Source organism: Salvelinus sp. IW2-2015, linkage group LG15, assembly GCF_002910315.2.
Source record: "Salvelinus sp. IW2-2015 linkage group LG15, ASM291031v2, whole genome shotgun sequence".
Classification (NCBI taxonomy): Eukaryota; Metazoa; Chordata; class Actinopteri; order Salmoniformes; family Salmonidae; genus Salvelinus; species Salvelinus sp. IW2-2015.
This window is the reverse complement of record NC_036855.1, coordinates 45,590,425-45,606,781: the sequence shown is the minus strand read 5'-3', so window position 1 is coordinate 45,606,781 and position 16,357 is coordinate 45,590,425.

Genomic DNA, 16,357 nt, shown 5'->3' with positions numbered 1-16,357 from the left:
ATTGAGCTCAGGTGCATCCTGTTTCCATTGATCATCCTTGAGATGTTTCTATAACTTGATTGGAGTCCACCTGTGTTGAATTAAATTGATTGGACATGACCGAAGCAGCCAGAGTAATTACAGAGACCAAATTGAAATACCTAAATACTCATCATAAAACATTTATGAAAAATACATKGTGTACAGCAAATTAAAGACAAACATCTTGTGAATCCAGCCAATATTTCCGATTCTTTAAGTGTTTTACAGCAAAAACACAATATAGCATTATATTAGCTTACTACAATAGCCAACCACACAACAGCATTGATTCGTTAGGCACGTTAGCATAGCGAATAAACCATCAAAAGATATTAATTTTTTCACTAACCTTCTCAAACTCCATCAGATGACAGTCCTATAACATCATATTACACAATACATATATTGTTTGTTCGAAAATGTGCATATTTAGAGCTGAATTCCGTGGTTATACATTGTAAACATGTAGCATATTTTTCCCAGAATGTCCGGATCTATTTTGGACACTCACCTATTCTGACCAAATAACTATTCATAAACTTGACTAAAAAATACATGTTCTATAGGAAATGATAGATACACTAGTTCTTAATGCAATCGCTGTGTTAGAATTCTAAAAAATAACTTCAGTACGACATCCAGCTTACGTTATGGCGAGAGAGCACCCAAAATCTGGGCGCAAACTAATAGTAAACAATTTTCGACAGATATATGAAATAACATCATAAATGGGTCCTACTTTTGATGATCTTCCATCAGAATGTTGTACAAGGGGTCCTTTGTCCAGAACAATCGTTGTTTGGTTTTAGAATGGCCTTTTTCCCTCGCGAATTAGCAAGCAAAACTAGCCAAGTGCCGCTAAGCTCTCCTTCGTGAACAAACGCAGTGAACGGAACACGCAAAAACTCCCGAATAAAATTCAATAATCTGATTAAACTATATTGAAAAAACATACTTTACGATGATATTGTCACATTTATCAAATAAAATCAAAGCCGGAGATATTACACGTCTATAGGGAAAGCTTTTCAGAAGCCAAAGCTGATGTCCATCCCGCGTCATCCTGAACAGAGGAAATTGGGGTCCTGTCATTCCAAGAGGCCTCTTTTCACAATGAAAGAGCTAGAGACCCCATTTCACCTCTCACAGCCTATTGACATCTAGTGGAAGGCGTATGAAGTGCATGTATAGTCATAAATCTCAAAATGATAGGGAGGGCCTGGAACAGAGCCTCGATTTGAGATGTTTCACTTTCTGACAGGAAGTTTGCTGCAAAATGAGTTCTGTTTTACTCACAGATATAATTCAAACGGTTTTAGAAACTTGAGAGTGTTTTCTATCCAATAGTAATAATAATATGCATATTGTACGAGCAAGAATAGAGTACGAGGCCGTTTAAATTGGGCACGATTTTCCCCCAAAGTGAAAATAGCGCCCTCTATCCTCAACAGGTTGGCACATAAAAGTTCACATGTTCGAGAAGGCATTTCTGCCCAAAAAAAACGTTCAAACAGCTCTCCTGTGAAGTTGTGACTTGCAACATGCATATTTTCCAGAATCGGGTCACATATAGCCCTGATACCAGGAACTATAGGTACCTGGTTACCCAAATGCGCTCTCTGCACCTGGTAACCTCCAACAGGCTCTTTGCACCCAGCAAATCACTCACTTTTCAGCTCAGAGACTATGTCCGCACTGAGCTCCACAGACCAAGTCAAGCCATGCACCTGGTGACTGTGCTCCGTCTCTGCGTCAGAGACTAAGTCCAAACATCCTGTTTCTTATGATTTCTCTTTTGACTGACTTTTTTCCATTCATGAATGTGTTGTATTTGTATTTATTATGGATCCCCATTAGCTGCTGCCAAGGTAGCAGCTATTCTTCCTGTGGTCCGGCAAAAATAAGGCAGTTATACAATTTTAAAAAATATTGCAGAATTCACAACACACTAAGTGTGTGCCATCAGGCCCATACTCCACTACCACATATCTACAACACATAATCCATATCTACGTGTGTACGTTATCATGTGTGTGTGTCTGTGCCTATGTTTGTGTTGCTTCACAGTCCCCACTGTTCAATAAGGTGTATTTTTATCTGTTTTTTAAATCTGATTCTACTGCTTGCATCAGTTACCTGATGTGGAATAGAGTTCCATGTAGTCATGGCTCTATGTAGTACTGTGTGCCTCCCATAGTCTGTTCTGGGACCTCTGATGGCATGTCTAGTTGGGTATGCATAGGTGTCTGAGCTGTGTGCTAGTTGTTTAAACAGACAGCTCAGTGCTTTCAACATGTCAATACCATTCACAAATAGAAGTAGTGATGAAGTCAATCTCTCCTCCACTTTGAGCCAGGAGAGATTGACATGCATATTATGAATGTTTGCTCTCTGTCTACATTCAAGGGCCAGCGGTGCTGCCCTGTTCTGAGCCAATTGCAATTATCCTAAGTCCCTCTTTGTGGCACCTGACCACATGAATGAACAGTAGTCCAGGTGCGACAGAACTAGACTGTAGGACCTGCCTTGTTGATTGGGCTGTTATTAATGTGTGCATGCTTATTAGTAACTGGGAAAAGCAATTTCATAAATGTGTCAAGTGCAACGTCTGTTTGCTCCTCATTCCACACCACGGATCAACAAATATTCTTTACATCAACTACATAGGAATCACTACAAAACTTCTTGTATGACCTCTTATACACTCTATTAGGCCCAGGCTTTGGAATTTTGGTTTTCCTAGATATGGCTTCTAAACTCAGCAACAAAAAAAAGAAACGTCCCTTTTTCAGAACCCTGTCTTTCAAAGATAATTCGTAAAAATCCAAATAACTTCACGGATCTTCATTGTAAAGGGTTTAAACACTGTTTCCCATATTTGTTCAATGAACCAGAAACAATTAATGAACATGCATCTGTGGAACTTTTTTTAAGACACTAACAGCTTACAGACGGTAGGCAATCAAGGTCACAGTTATGACAACTTAGGACACTAAAGAGGCCTTTCTACTGACTCTGAAAAACACCAAATAAAGATGCCCAGGGTCCCTGCTCATCTGTGTGCCTTAGGCATTCTGCAAGGAGGCATGAGGACTGCAGATGTGGCCAATAAATTGCAATGTCCGTACTGTGAGAAACCTAGACAGCGCTACAGGGAGACGGACAGCTGATCATCCTCAGTGGCAGACCACGTGTAACAACACCTGCACAGGATCGGTACATCCGAACATCACACCTGCGGGACAGGTACAGGATGGCAACAACAACTGCCAGAGTTACACCAGGAATGCACAATCCCTCCCTCAGCTGTCTCTTATACACATCTAGATGTGTATAAGAGACAGGTTGTAAGACAGGTCCTCACCAGACATCACCGGCAACAACGTTGCCTATGGGCACAAACCCACCGTCGCTGGACCAGACAGGACTGGCAAAAAGTGCTCTTCACTGACGAGTCGCGGTTTTGTCTCACCAGGGGTGATGGTCGGATTTCACGTTTATCGCCGAAGGAATGAGCGTTACACCGAGGCCTGTACTCTGGAGCGGGATCGATTTGGAGTTGGAGGGTCCGTCATGCTCTGTGGCAGTGTGTCACAGCATCATCGGGCTGAGCTTGTTGTCATTGCAGGCAATCTCAACGCTGTGCGTTACAGGGAAGACATCCTCCTCCCTCATGTGGTACCCTTCCTGCAGGCTCATCCTCGCATGACAATGCCACCAGCCATACTGCTCGTTCTGTGCGTGATTTCCTGCAAGACAGGAATGTCAGTCTTCTGCCATGGCCAGCGAAGAGCCCGGATCTCAATCCAATTGAACACATCTGGGACCTGTTGGAACGGAGGGTAAGGGCTAACGCCATTACCCCCAGAAATGTCCAGGAACTTGCAGGTGCCTTGGTGGAAGAGTGGGGTAACATCTCACAGCATGAACTGGCAAATCTGGTGCAGTCCATGAGGAGGAGATACACTACAGTACTTAATGCAGCTGGTGGCCACACCAGATAATGATTGTTACTTTTGATTTTGACCCCCCCCCTTTATTCCATTTCTGTTAGTCACATGTCTGTGGAACTTGTTCAGTTTATGTCTCAGTTGTTGAATCTTGTTATGATCATACAAATATTTACACATGTTTAGTTTACTGAAAATAAACACAGTTGACAGTGAGAGGACGTTTCTTTTTTTGCTTTATATTGTGATGACTACATCCGATGGATCTGGATACTGCTTTCAAGCACATTTCTGCAGCATTAGTAAAGATGTGATCAATACATGTTGATTTAATTCCTGTGCTGTTTGTAACTACTGTGGTAGGTTGTCTAATAATCTGAACCAGGTTGCAGGCTCTGGTTACAGTTTTGAAGGTTTTTCTTGAGTGGGCAGCTTGTTGAAAGCCAGTCAATATTTAAATCGCCCAGAAAATATACCTCTCTGTTGATATCACATACATTATCAAGCATTTCACACGTTATCCAGATTCTGACTGTTAGCACTTGGTTCCCACAAGAATGGGTTTTAGGTGAGGCAGTTGAACCTGTAGCAATATTACTTCAACAGTATTTAACATGAGATCCTCCTCTAATCTTTACAGGAATGTGGTTGAGTATAAACAGCAACACCTCCACCACTGGCATTTCTGTGAATGTTATAACCATGTATTGCTAACACTGTATCATAAAAGTTATTGTCTAAATGAGTTTCAGAGACGGAATATGAATGTCATCTGTTACTAGCAAGTTATTAATTTCATGAACCTTGTTTGTTAAGCTACATATGTTAGCATGGGCTATTTTGAGCGCTTTTCTTGTGTGCTTGCTTTTTTTCATTGCTTTACTGGGAAGCTTAGCAGAAGTAGATATTGTCATGTTATTTATGTCAGTGCAGGGTGAGCTGCACACAGTGGACTTCCTACTAGGTCACATCGCCTCAGTGCTAACAGCATAAATAGGGTTTATAGACACATGACTGCTGCGTACAATAGCTGTAGCATCAGCAGAGTCATTCGAGGCAGTTAGAGGGACATAAATTACTTACCTTACATAAAATACTTACATTGTGTCTATGATGACTGAGCTGGGCTTGGGTCATTGATAAGTCATTGTCAGAACGCAGCCTTATAATGCTGTGAAAGGATCCAGGAACTCAAATGATTTGTGTGGATCCCATCCTCCTTATAAAACGTGTTTTGTTTCCAAAAGGTATTGAGATTGTCAACAAAAGTTAAACCCATTGAGCTGCAATAGTTACATAGCCAGTTGTGTAGAGAAAAAATCCCGCTAATGCGTTCAATGCCACGATTCAGAGGGCACAGGGCCAGATATATAATGGTTATTTTATTAGTGTCTAGCAGAGTCAGTCAGCTCTTTGAAATCCAGTTTCAACTGTTCAGAGCTGCCCTTCATAATGTCATTAAAACCCATGGACTACGATAGAATTGATGTCCATGTCCTGGCGTAGTACATTCGAGAGCAGCTTAGTAATGTCATTTACTCAAGCTCCGGGATAGGACATAGTTTCACCAAGAACAGTCACTTTTCTTACCATGGAGCTGCCCAAAATCACGGCTGGCGAGAAGGACGAGGAAATCCACACACTCCCACGCTTCACWGCATGGTGCAGGCCTGTGGTCTGTTGTGCAGACCCTTGGTCTGTTGTACCCCTTTTCCTACTATGTTTCTACTTTCTACTATGTTTGCATGCCCAATGATAATTTGGGGCCATCGGCCACCACTATTTTGTTAAATAGCTGAGGGAGTTTAGCAAACCTAATTGAGAAAAGAGCATAGAGAGAGCTATGCATACAAGGACTGACCATCCGTGATATCAAGTGTATATTTTTAAGCATGTTTTGAGGCTAGGATTTCCCCTTCGGATTTTTTTTCCAGCAGTGGTGGCAATGGTAGGGAGATTTTGTTTTGTAGAACGACCTCTGGTGACTTTGTCATTCTACTCCAATATGCTTGAAAATAAAATTATGTTGACACCATCTGGAATAAAACTGATTTGCGCTACTGCCCTGTAGGGAAATGATAAGGAGTAAGCAGTGGCTAGTGGCTCTCATTCGCGCCACTGCTCGCTCTGTTTTCTACAAATATATGTTGTAACACTGAGTGATCGAAGAGTGTGTCAATTTAGTAGGAAAACTGAAGACAGTCCTCCCCTCCTCGATAGCCTCCTTTTGGCTTGGAAGCACAAGGGTATCCTAAAGCGGAATAGTTTTTATATCTGCCACACCCCCTTTGTATCAGCTGTTGTATTGTCCCAGGAGAAAAGCATGCACACAAACATTTTTTGCACAACTAAATTAATTTGTTTTTATCACTTTAAACATTTATTTGGGGATCCGCCCCTGTAAACATAATTTGCCTGATGATGCGAGAGTGGAGAAAGAGCTTCTTATTTCGTACAAGCGCCTTTCCGTCCATGTTCACTATCTCAGCCGCCTCTCAATTAACAAAGGGGTGCACTGTTTAGTTTTTGCTGTATCACACACACACTTGATTCAACTAATCAACTCATTATCAAGCCTTTGAATTTAATAAGTGCTAGAGCAAAAACAAAAATGTGCATCCCTTTGGGACCAGGATTGGGGAACACAGAATACTTTCAGTACAGCAATCTTGAGAACTTCACTGCTGGTATGCACATTTTTGGCATTGATTTCCTTACACTGTATACAATATGTACATTTGTGATTTGCTAGATTTTTCCCTTTAATCAGATTTCTTGCATTGCATATGATCTGAGCATGTGATATGAATAAACATGTATTTATTTAATAAAGAAAACTATGATTTTGTCATCTCTTAAGAAAGCTTGCTTGGGCAGCAGCATCTGGGGCCTGTATGGAGACTGAACAAACCCAGGTTGGTCCCAGGTGGTCATCCCAATTTGAAAATCACATTCATAGCCTACTTATTGCCCATATGCTGTAGGTCTCACTACACACCCATCCTATACCCAGATGTAACCCATTTGGGTAAACACCTGGGACCCTTGTTTGCAACTTATGAAGCCCAACATTACCCCAAATAAATCCCAACATGGCAACCACGTGGAGCCAACATGGATCCTGAGGACCAAACTTTGTGGGTCCTTAACTTGGGGCCCATGTTAGGGCTGGACGGTATACCGTATTATATGATACACCGATATTGATGCAGGGACCGGTTTGGGTTTTTCCTTTTCCTTTTATACTGTTATTTGAGGGTTTGGTTTGTTAAATGTGATACGCCATGTGTAATGTCAATTTTATAGTCTACTTCACTACTTGAATCATCTTTCTCTGCTCTTTCTCGCCGTGCCACTTTCCACACAGACCTAGCCACGCCCCCCGTCACTCAAGGAGCGCATTTGATGTTCCTCAACYGCGAAACAACAATGCTGTTTTCACTTTGCTTCTTAATATAACTCCACTAGCGTTCTATAATTACACTATTAGTTTGTGTTTCTTAAATCAGCAAACAGCTAGTTTGTCTTTTCTTAGCAAGTTGCCCTAAATCTTGTGAGACGCCAATTGTTAGCCACTAATGCTAATAGCTAGCTAGCTAATAAATCTACAGAGTAAGAGCAAACGTAGCTAGCTAATACAGCCTGATAATACCAGTGATTGTGTTGACCTAAATCAACATGTTTGTGCAACAGTATCTTCTAAATCAAAGAGGAATATGCAAAGCAAGAATATGTTAGCTACATGACGTAGCTAAGAGAAAACATGCAATGTAGCCAATGCTTTTAGGGTCCCCTAGGAAACACGTATCAACACTTTAGTTCTTACCCTGTCACAATAACGCCTCCCTGGCATTTTAATTTGTTGTCATCTCAAACAACACCATATTCAATGTGCCGTTCTATTTCCATGATTCCAACAGTTTTGCTCTAATTCGCAAGTCAAATTGCAATTGCAACATTTCTTTAAAAATACATCCTTGATTATTTGCACATATTGTGCAGCCCTACGTGGCAATGTGGAAATTCTCTCAATTGAGCAGTGGTGTAAAGTACTTAAGTAAAAATACTTTCAAGTACTACTTAAGTCAGTTTTTTTTGGTATCTGTACTTTACTATTTTTATTTGACAACTTTTACTTTTGCTCAACTACATTCCTAAAGAAACTACTGTACTTTTTACTCCATCCATTTTCCCTGACACCTAAAAGTACTCATTACTTTTTGAATGCTTAGCAGGACAGGAAAATGGTCCAATTCACACACTTGACCAGGGATGTTCTCTTGACATCTACTGCATCTGATCTGGAGGACTCACTAAACACACAAATGATTTGTTTGTTAATTATGTCTGAGTGTTGGAGTGTGCCATAGGGCGGCGAACAATTGGGTCAGAGGAGGGTTTAGCCGGGAAGGCTTTACTTGGCTCATTGCGCTCTAGTGACTCCTTGTGGTGGGCCGGTTGCCTGCAGGCTGACCTCCGGTTATCAGTTGAATGGTGTTTCCTCTGACACATTGGTGAGGCTGGCTTCCAGGTTAAGAGGGTCATGTTTCGGAGGACTCACGACTCGACCTTCAACTCTCCCGAGCCTATTGAGGAGTTGTAGTGATGAGACAAGATTGTAACTGGATATCACAAAATTTGTATTTTATAAAATAAATAAAAGAAAGACCAGGAACATTTTTKGTTTCTACATTTATTTAACCCCTTATTTTTGGCATTAAACAGTCTCCAGATATACCGTACTTACATTCATTTTTTTCAACTGGTACCACGGGACCAGATATCTCTAGCTTAAACTGACTTCATCCCAAAGGTGTTTGATGGAGTTGAGGTCAGGGCTCTGTGCAGGCCAGTCAAGTTCTTCCAGACCGATCTCGATTGATTTGATTTCTGTATGGACCTCGCTTTGTGCACGGAGGCATTGTCATGCTGAAACAGGAAAGGGCCTTCCCCAAACTGCTGCCTCAATGTTGGAAGCACATAATCGTTTAGAATGGCATTGTATGCTGTAGCATTAAGATTTCCCTTCACTGAAACCAAGGGGCCTAGCCCGAAACATGGCTGAGACATTGTTGCTCCTAGACGTTTCCAATTCACAATAACAGCACTTACAGTTGACCGAGGCAGCTCTAGCAGGTAAAACATTTGACGAACTGACTTGTTGCAAAGGTGGCATCCTATGATGGTGCCACGTTGAAAGTCACTGAGCTCTTCAGTAAAGCCATTCTACTGCCAATGTTTGTCTATGGAGATTGCATGGCTGTGTGCTCCATTTTATACACCTGTCAGCAACGGGTGTGACTGAAATAGCCGAATCCGCTAATTTCAAGGGGTGTCTACATACTTTTGTGTATATATAGTGTATAATGCACAATGTCAAAGGAAAGACTGTCTGCGTTGACAATACTCAGTATAGAAGACAGTTTGGCCCGCAATCTGAACTTACAGGCTGTGGTGAAAACATTTGCACAAAAAAAGGAGGACTTCAGGGGAGTTTCTCAAGTTGGAATTAATTCGATTTAGGCCTACTTTGAATATTGCAGCCAATTTGTGTTCGGCTATTAGCCAGACAAAACTTGCTGAATTCAACAATAAATAGTGGCTGAATTTATCCTCAAGCCGTCTACTTTTTCCTCATTGATAGGCTATTTGATGTATCATTTTTATTAAAGTTCATAAATAGCTTCGAAATAGCAGCTAAAGACGGTATATACAGTAMCAATCAAAAGTTTGGAAAGGGTTTTTCTTTATTTGTACTATTTTCTACATTGTAGAATAATAGTGAAGACATCAAAACTATGAAATATAACACATATGGAATCATATAGTGACCAAAAAATATATTTTATATTTGAGATTCTTCAAAGTAGCCACCCTTTGCCTTGATGACAGCTTTGCACACTCTTGGCATTCTCTCAACCAGCTTCACCTGGAATGCTTTTCCAACAGTCTCGAAGGAGTTCCCACATATGCCGAGCACTCAGCACTATGTGGTCCAACTCATCCCAAACCATCTCATTTGGGTTGAGGTCGGGTGATTGTGGAGGCCAGGTCATCTGATGCAACGCTCCATCACTCTCCTCCTTGGTCAAATAGCCCTTACACAGCCTGGAGGTGTGTTGGGTCATTGTCCTGTTGAAAAACAAATGATAGTCCCACTAAGCTCAAACCAGATGGCATGGCATMTCGCTGCAGAATACTGTGGTAGCAATGCTGCTTAATTGTGCCTTGAATTCTAAATAAATCACAGACAGTGTCACCAGCAAAGCACACTCACACCTCCTCCTCCATGCTTCACGGTGGGAACCTCACATGCGGAGATCATCCGTTCACCTACTCTGCATCTCACAAAGATATTTCCACCGGTTTAATGTCCATTGCTCGTTTTTCTTGGCCCAAGCAAGTATCTTCTTATTATTGATGTCCTTTAGTAGTGGTTTCTTTGCAGCAATTTGACCATGAAGGCCTGATTCACTCAAGTCTCCTCTGAAGAGTTGATGTTGAGATTTGTCTGTTACTTGAACTCTGTGAAACAATTATTTGGGCTGCAATTTCTGAGGCTGGTAACTCTAATGATCTTATCCTCTGCAGCAGTAGGTAACTCTGGGTCTTCCTTTCCTGTGGCGGTCCTCATGAGAGGTAACTTCATCATAGCGCTTGATGGTTTTTGCGACTGCACTTGAAGAAACTTTAAAAGTTCTTGACATTTTCTGCATTAACTGACCTTCGTGTCTTAATAAGAACTACACTATGAAACAAAGATAAATGACAAAGAATGATAGTCGTGGCACTCCATCAATGACATTTTGGGAAAATAGGCAAACTCAGCTCCATCATTCATTGAGTCAGATGGCTCATTCATTATAAACCAGACTGATATTGCCAATTACTTTAATGATTTTTTCATTGGCAAGATTAGCAAACTTAGGCATGACATGCCAGCAACAAACGCTGACTACACAGCCAAGTATATCTGACCAAATTATGAAAGACAAGAATTGTAATTTTGAATTTTGTAAAGTCAGTGTGGAAGAGGTGAAAAACTTGTCTATCAACAATGACAAGCCACCGGGGTCTGACAACTTGGATGGAAAATTACTGAGGATAATAGCGGACGATATCGTCACTCCTATTTGCCATATCTTCTATTTAAGCCTACTAGAAACGGTGTGCTCTCAGGCCCGGAGGGAAGCAAAAGTCAATCCACAACCTAAGAATAGTAAAAAAAAACTTTACTGGCTCAAATAGCCAACCAATTAGCCTGTTACCAACCCTTAGTAAAGTTTTGGGAAAAATTGTGTTTGACCACATACAATGTTATTTTACTGTAAACAAATTGACAACAGACTTTCAGCACGCTTAAAAAGAAGGACATTCAACAAGCACAGCACATACACAAATGACTGATGATTGGCTGAGAGAAATTGATGATAAAACGATTGTGGGGGATGTGTTAGAGTTCAGTGTTGCTTTTGACATTATCGATCATAGTCTGCTGCTGGAAAAACTGATGTGTTATGGTTTTATATTGTGGATAAAGAGTTACCTGTCTAACAGAACACAGAGGGTGTTTTTTAATAGAAGCCTCCAACATAATCCAGGTAGAATCAGGAATTCCCCAGGGCAGCTGTCTAGGCCCCTTTGTTCAATCTTTACTAATGCCAGTGTGTGTATGTATGCGGATGACTCAACACTATACGTATCAGCTACTACAGCAACTGAAATTACTGAAACACTTAACAAAGAGCTGTAGTTAGTTTTAGAATGGGTGGCAAGGAATAGGTTAGTCCTAAATATTTCAAAAACTAAAAGCATTGCATTTGGGACAAATCATTCACTAAACCTTAAACCTCATCTAAATCTTGTAATAAATAACGTGGAAATTCAGCAAGTTGATGTGTCTAAACTGCTGGGAGTGACCCTGGATTGTAAACTGTCATGGTCAAAACATATTGATACAACAGTAGCTAAGATGATGAGAAGTCTGTCCATAATAAAGCGCTGCTCTACCGTCTTAACTTCTTATGGCTGGGGGCAGTATTGAGTAGCTTGGATGAATAAGGTTCCCAGAGTAAACTGCCTGCTACTCAGGCCCAGTTGCTAATATATGCATATTATTAGTAAATTTGGATGGAAAACTTTCTGAAGTTTCTAAAACTGTTTCAATGATGTCTGTGAGTATAACAGAACTCATATGGCAGGCAAAAACCTGAGAAATCCAACCAGTAAGTGGGAAATCTGAGGTTTGTAGGTTTTCAACTCATCGCCTATCGAATATACAGTGGGATATTGGTCATTTTACACTTCTTAAGTCTTCCACTAGATGTCAACAGTCTTTAGAACCTTGTTTRATGCTTCTACTGTGAAGGAGGGGGGAATGAGGGCTCTTTGAGTCATGGGTCTGGCAGAGTGCCATGAGCTGACCACGCGCGTTCACGTGAGAGTTAGACCTGCGTTCCATAGCATTTCTACAGACAAAGGAATTCTCCAGTTGGAACATTAGGATGTTAAAATAAATCTTCAATAAAGATTGATTCTATACTTCATTTGACGTGTTTCTACGAACTGTAATATGACTTTTTGTCTGAACTTTCGCATGGACTTGCCCACGCGTCGTGAGTTTGGATTGTGTACTGAACGCGCAAACAAAAAGGAGTTATTTGGACATAAATTATGGACTTTATGGAACAAATCAAACATTTATTGTGGAACTGGGATTCCTGGGAGTGCATTCTGATGAAGATCATCAAAGGTAAGTGAATATTTATAATGCTATTCTGACATCTGACTCCACAACATGGCGGATATCTTCATGGCTTGTTTGGGCTCTGATCGCTGTACTCAGATTATAGCATGGTGTGCTTTTTCCGTAAAGTAAAAAAAAAAAAAATGACACAGCTGTTGCATTAAGGAGAGGTTTATCTAAAGTTCCATGTATAATACTTGTATCTTTATCAATGTTTATGATGAGTATTTCTGTAAATTGATGTGGCTCTCTGCAAAATCACCGGATGTTTTGGAGGCAAAACATTACTGAACATAACGCGCCAATGTAAACTGAGATTTTTGGATATAAATATGAACTTTATTGAACAAACCATACATGTATTGTGTAACATGAAGTCCTATGAGTGTCATCTGATGAAGATCATCAAAGGTTAGTGATTCATTTTATCTCTATTTCTGCTTTTTGTGACTCCTCTCTTTAAAATTCTGTAAAATACTTGTTTGTCTGATGAATTTTAATTCAGATTTCTGTTGTTTTGATTTTGGTGCCCTGCAGGACATACCCAAATCTAACTTCATGTAGCTCAGGACTGGAAGCAAGGATATGTATATTATTGATATAATTTGAAAGGAAACACTGACTTTGTGGAAATGTGAAATTAATGTAGGAGAACATAACACAATAGATCTGGTAAAAGATAAAACAAACAAAAAACATGTTTCAGACTCATAACTTCAAGAATCAGCGAGCTACATTACATTTATCATGAAGTCACCCAGGTGTCCCATACGAGTTGTCCAAATGTACCCAAGTTGCCGAATTGGTAAATTKATACATTTTCAAGACAATAACTATATAGAACATACAAAAATGCTATGCTAATAAAAAATACAAGTTTACACATTCTCAGGGATGTCAAAAATGATGGATCATTAGCTTCCCTACATAAAAGGTACTAACGGGAAATGTGACAAGAATGCTGATCCAATATCTCCAAACACAGAAGTGAAACATTTAAGGGCCAAGTTAGCAGCCCACAGTGATCTAATATCAGTGTTGTTTAACACACCACAAACAAAGTAAAAAATATAACTATTTACACACTTTAGAATGACAGTATTTGTAAGACCCTTAGTCCTCTACACAATATCGTGCTGCTGATGCCAAGTCCCATAGCAGTCTCTTTCTGCTGTAAAGCAAAGGGTAACAGAACAAGTAGTGCAGGTGATGGGAGATTTCTTGTGACACAGAGCACAACAATGCCTCCCAGTTGTGCCCATTTGGCCCTGAGCCACATTCATGTTTGCAGTTATGAATTTGGGCATGTGAACACCACTGGTGGCAGGAGTAGAAGGGACAGAGCTAGAGGGGACAGAGGTAGAAGGGACAGAAGGTGCTGCAGTGGACTTTGTGCAAGCTTCCGGATGAGCAGCTCTCTGAGGGCTACCTGTGTCATGGGGGTCTGTCCACAGCTCTTAGCCATTTCCTCCTGGAGGGTGAATGCATTTACCACAGCAATGTCGATGAAGTGATAGAACAATGTCTTGTACCATTTCATTGTCTTGTGGAGGATATTGTAGTGGAGGATATTGTAGTCTATCATTGCTTATGACAGATCCACACCTCCCATGCTCTTATTGTAATTCTTTACAGCAGCTGGAATGGAGACATTTTTAGTGCTCCATGCCCCATTAGTGTCCTTCACACCCCTGACGACGTGATCGCCACTGTAGGTTTTGTGGATAGTGGTGCACATGACCACCTCTCTGGTATCCATCCACTTTACAAAGAGCAGCTCATCTTTACGAATCCATTGCATGGTACCCCTATCAGCCCTCTTAGGCATGTCATTCACTTTAGTTTTGGGAAAACCCACTCTGTTGGGACGAATGGTGCCACAAGCCCACACATTCAGCTTCTTCAGGTCTGTAAACAGGGTAGGGCTTGTGTAAGAGTACCTCCTCCCAGCTGCCCACTGCACTGAGACTAGGAAACACTGTCACCACTGATAAATCAACGATAATCGAGCATTTCTCTATGGCTGGCCATGCTTTCCACCTGGCGACCCCAACCCCGGCCAACAGCTCTGCACCCCTCGCAGCAACCTCCAATCGGCCAAGGACAGCTCTCCACCCTGCGAGCAACGTTGCCGCAAGCCTCCCCCCCCCGCCCTCGCCCGCATTCATTCCTTGTCACCATAATACCAGACAGCTGATGTTCTGAAAGAGCTGGAAAGTCTGATTCTATACAAATCACCTGGGCTAGACAATTCATAAAATTATCCATCGCGCCAGTTGTGTTGCAACCCCTATTACTAGTCTGTTCATCCTCTCTTTAGTATTGTCTGAGATTCCTAAAGATTGGAAAGGGGGAGACACTCTAGACAACAAACTTGTGAAACAAGACAGATCACAGAGCCATTTTCGAATCCACGCCGTACCCTTCTCCGCTATGCAATCTGGTTTCCGAGCTGGTTCACGGGTGCCAGCTCAGGCTCAAGGTCCTACACGATATCATAACCGCATTGCGATAAAAGAGCAGGTACTGTGCAGCAATCTTCATCCAACCTGGCCAAGGCTTTTCGACTGTCAATCACCGTATTCTTATCGGCAGACTCACCATCATTGGTTTCTCAATTGACTGCCGTTCCTGGTTCACTAACGTCTTCTCTCAGAGAGTTCAGTGGTCAAATCAGAAGGCCTGTTGTCCGGACCTCTGGCAGTCTCTCATGGGGGTTGCCACAGGGTTAAATTCTCGTGGCCAACTCTTTTCTCTATATATCATATTGTCGCTCTTGGCTGCGGGTGATCCTTTTGATCCACCTCTATGCAGACAACACCATTCTGTATACATCTGGCCCCTCTTTGGACACTGTGTTAAGCAAACCTCCAAATGAGCTCCAATGCCATACAACACTCCTTCCGTGGGGCCTGCCAACCTGCTCTTAAAATCTTAGTAAAAACTAAATGCATCTTCTCTCAACCGATTCGCTACCTCGCCCGCCGACTAGGCATGACTACTCTGGACGATTTCTGATTTAGAATATTGTGGACAACTACAAATACCTAGGTGTCTGGCTAGACTGTAAACTCTCGCTTCCAGACTCACATTAAAGCATCTCCAATCCACAGTTAAATCTAGATATGAGGCTTCCTACTTCAACAAAGCCTTTTCTTCGCTCATGCTGGCCAAAGCATACCCCTCGTAAAACTGACTATCCTAACAATCCTTGAACTTTTGGCGATGTAATTTACAATATAGCCTCCAACAACTGCTACTCAGCAAATTGGGTGCCGTCGTTTTGTCGACCAAAGCCCCATATACTACCACACACTGTGGAATGGTATGCTCTCGTTGGCTGTCCTCGGCTACATATTTGTCGCAAACCCACTGGCTTCAGGTCATCTATAAGTCTTTGCTAAGGTAAAAGCCTCCGCCTTATCTCAGCTCACTTGTCACAATAAGCAACACCCCACCCGTAGCACGTGCTCCTGCAGGTATATTTCACCTAGCAGAACCCCATCACAAGCCCAAAGCCGTAACAGCCTTCTTTGGCCGACCTTCGCTTTCCAGAGTTTCTGCTTCCAATGACGTTGAACGATTGCCAAAAGTCATGAAGTTGGATACTTATAGTCTTACCGTCACTAACTTTAGAGCG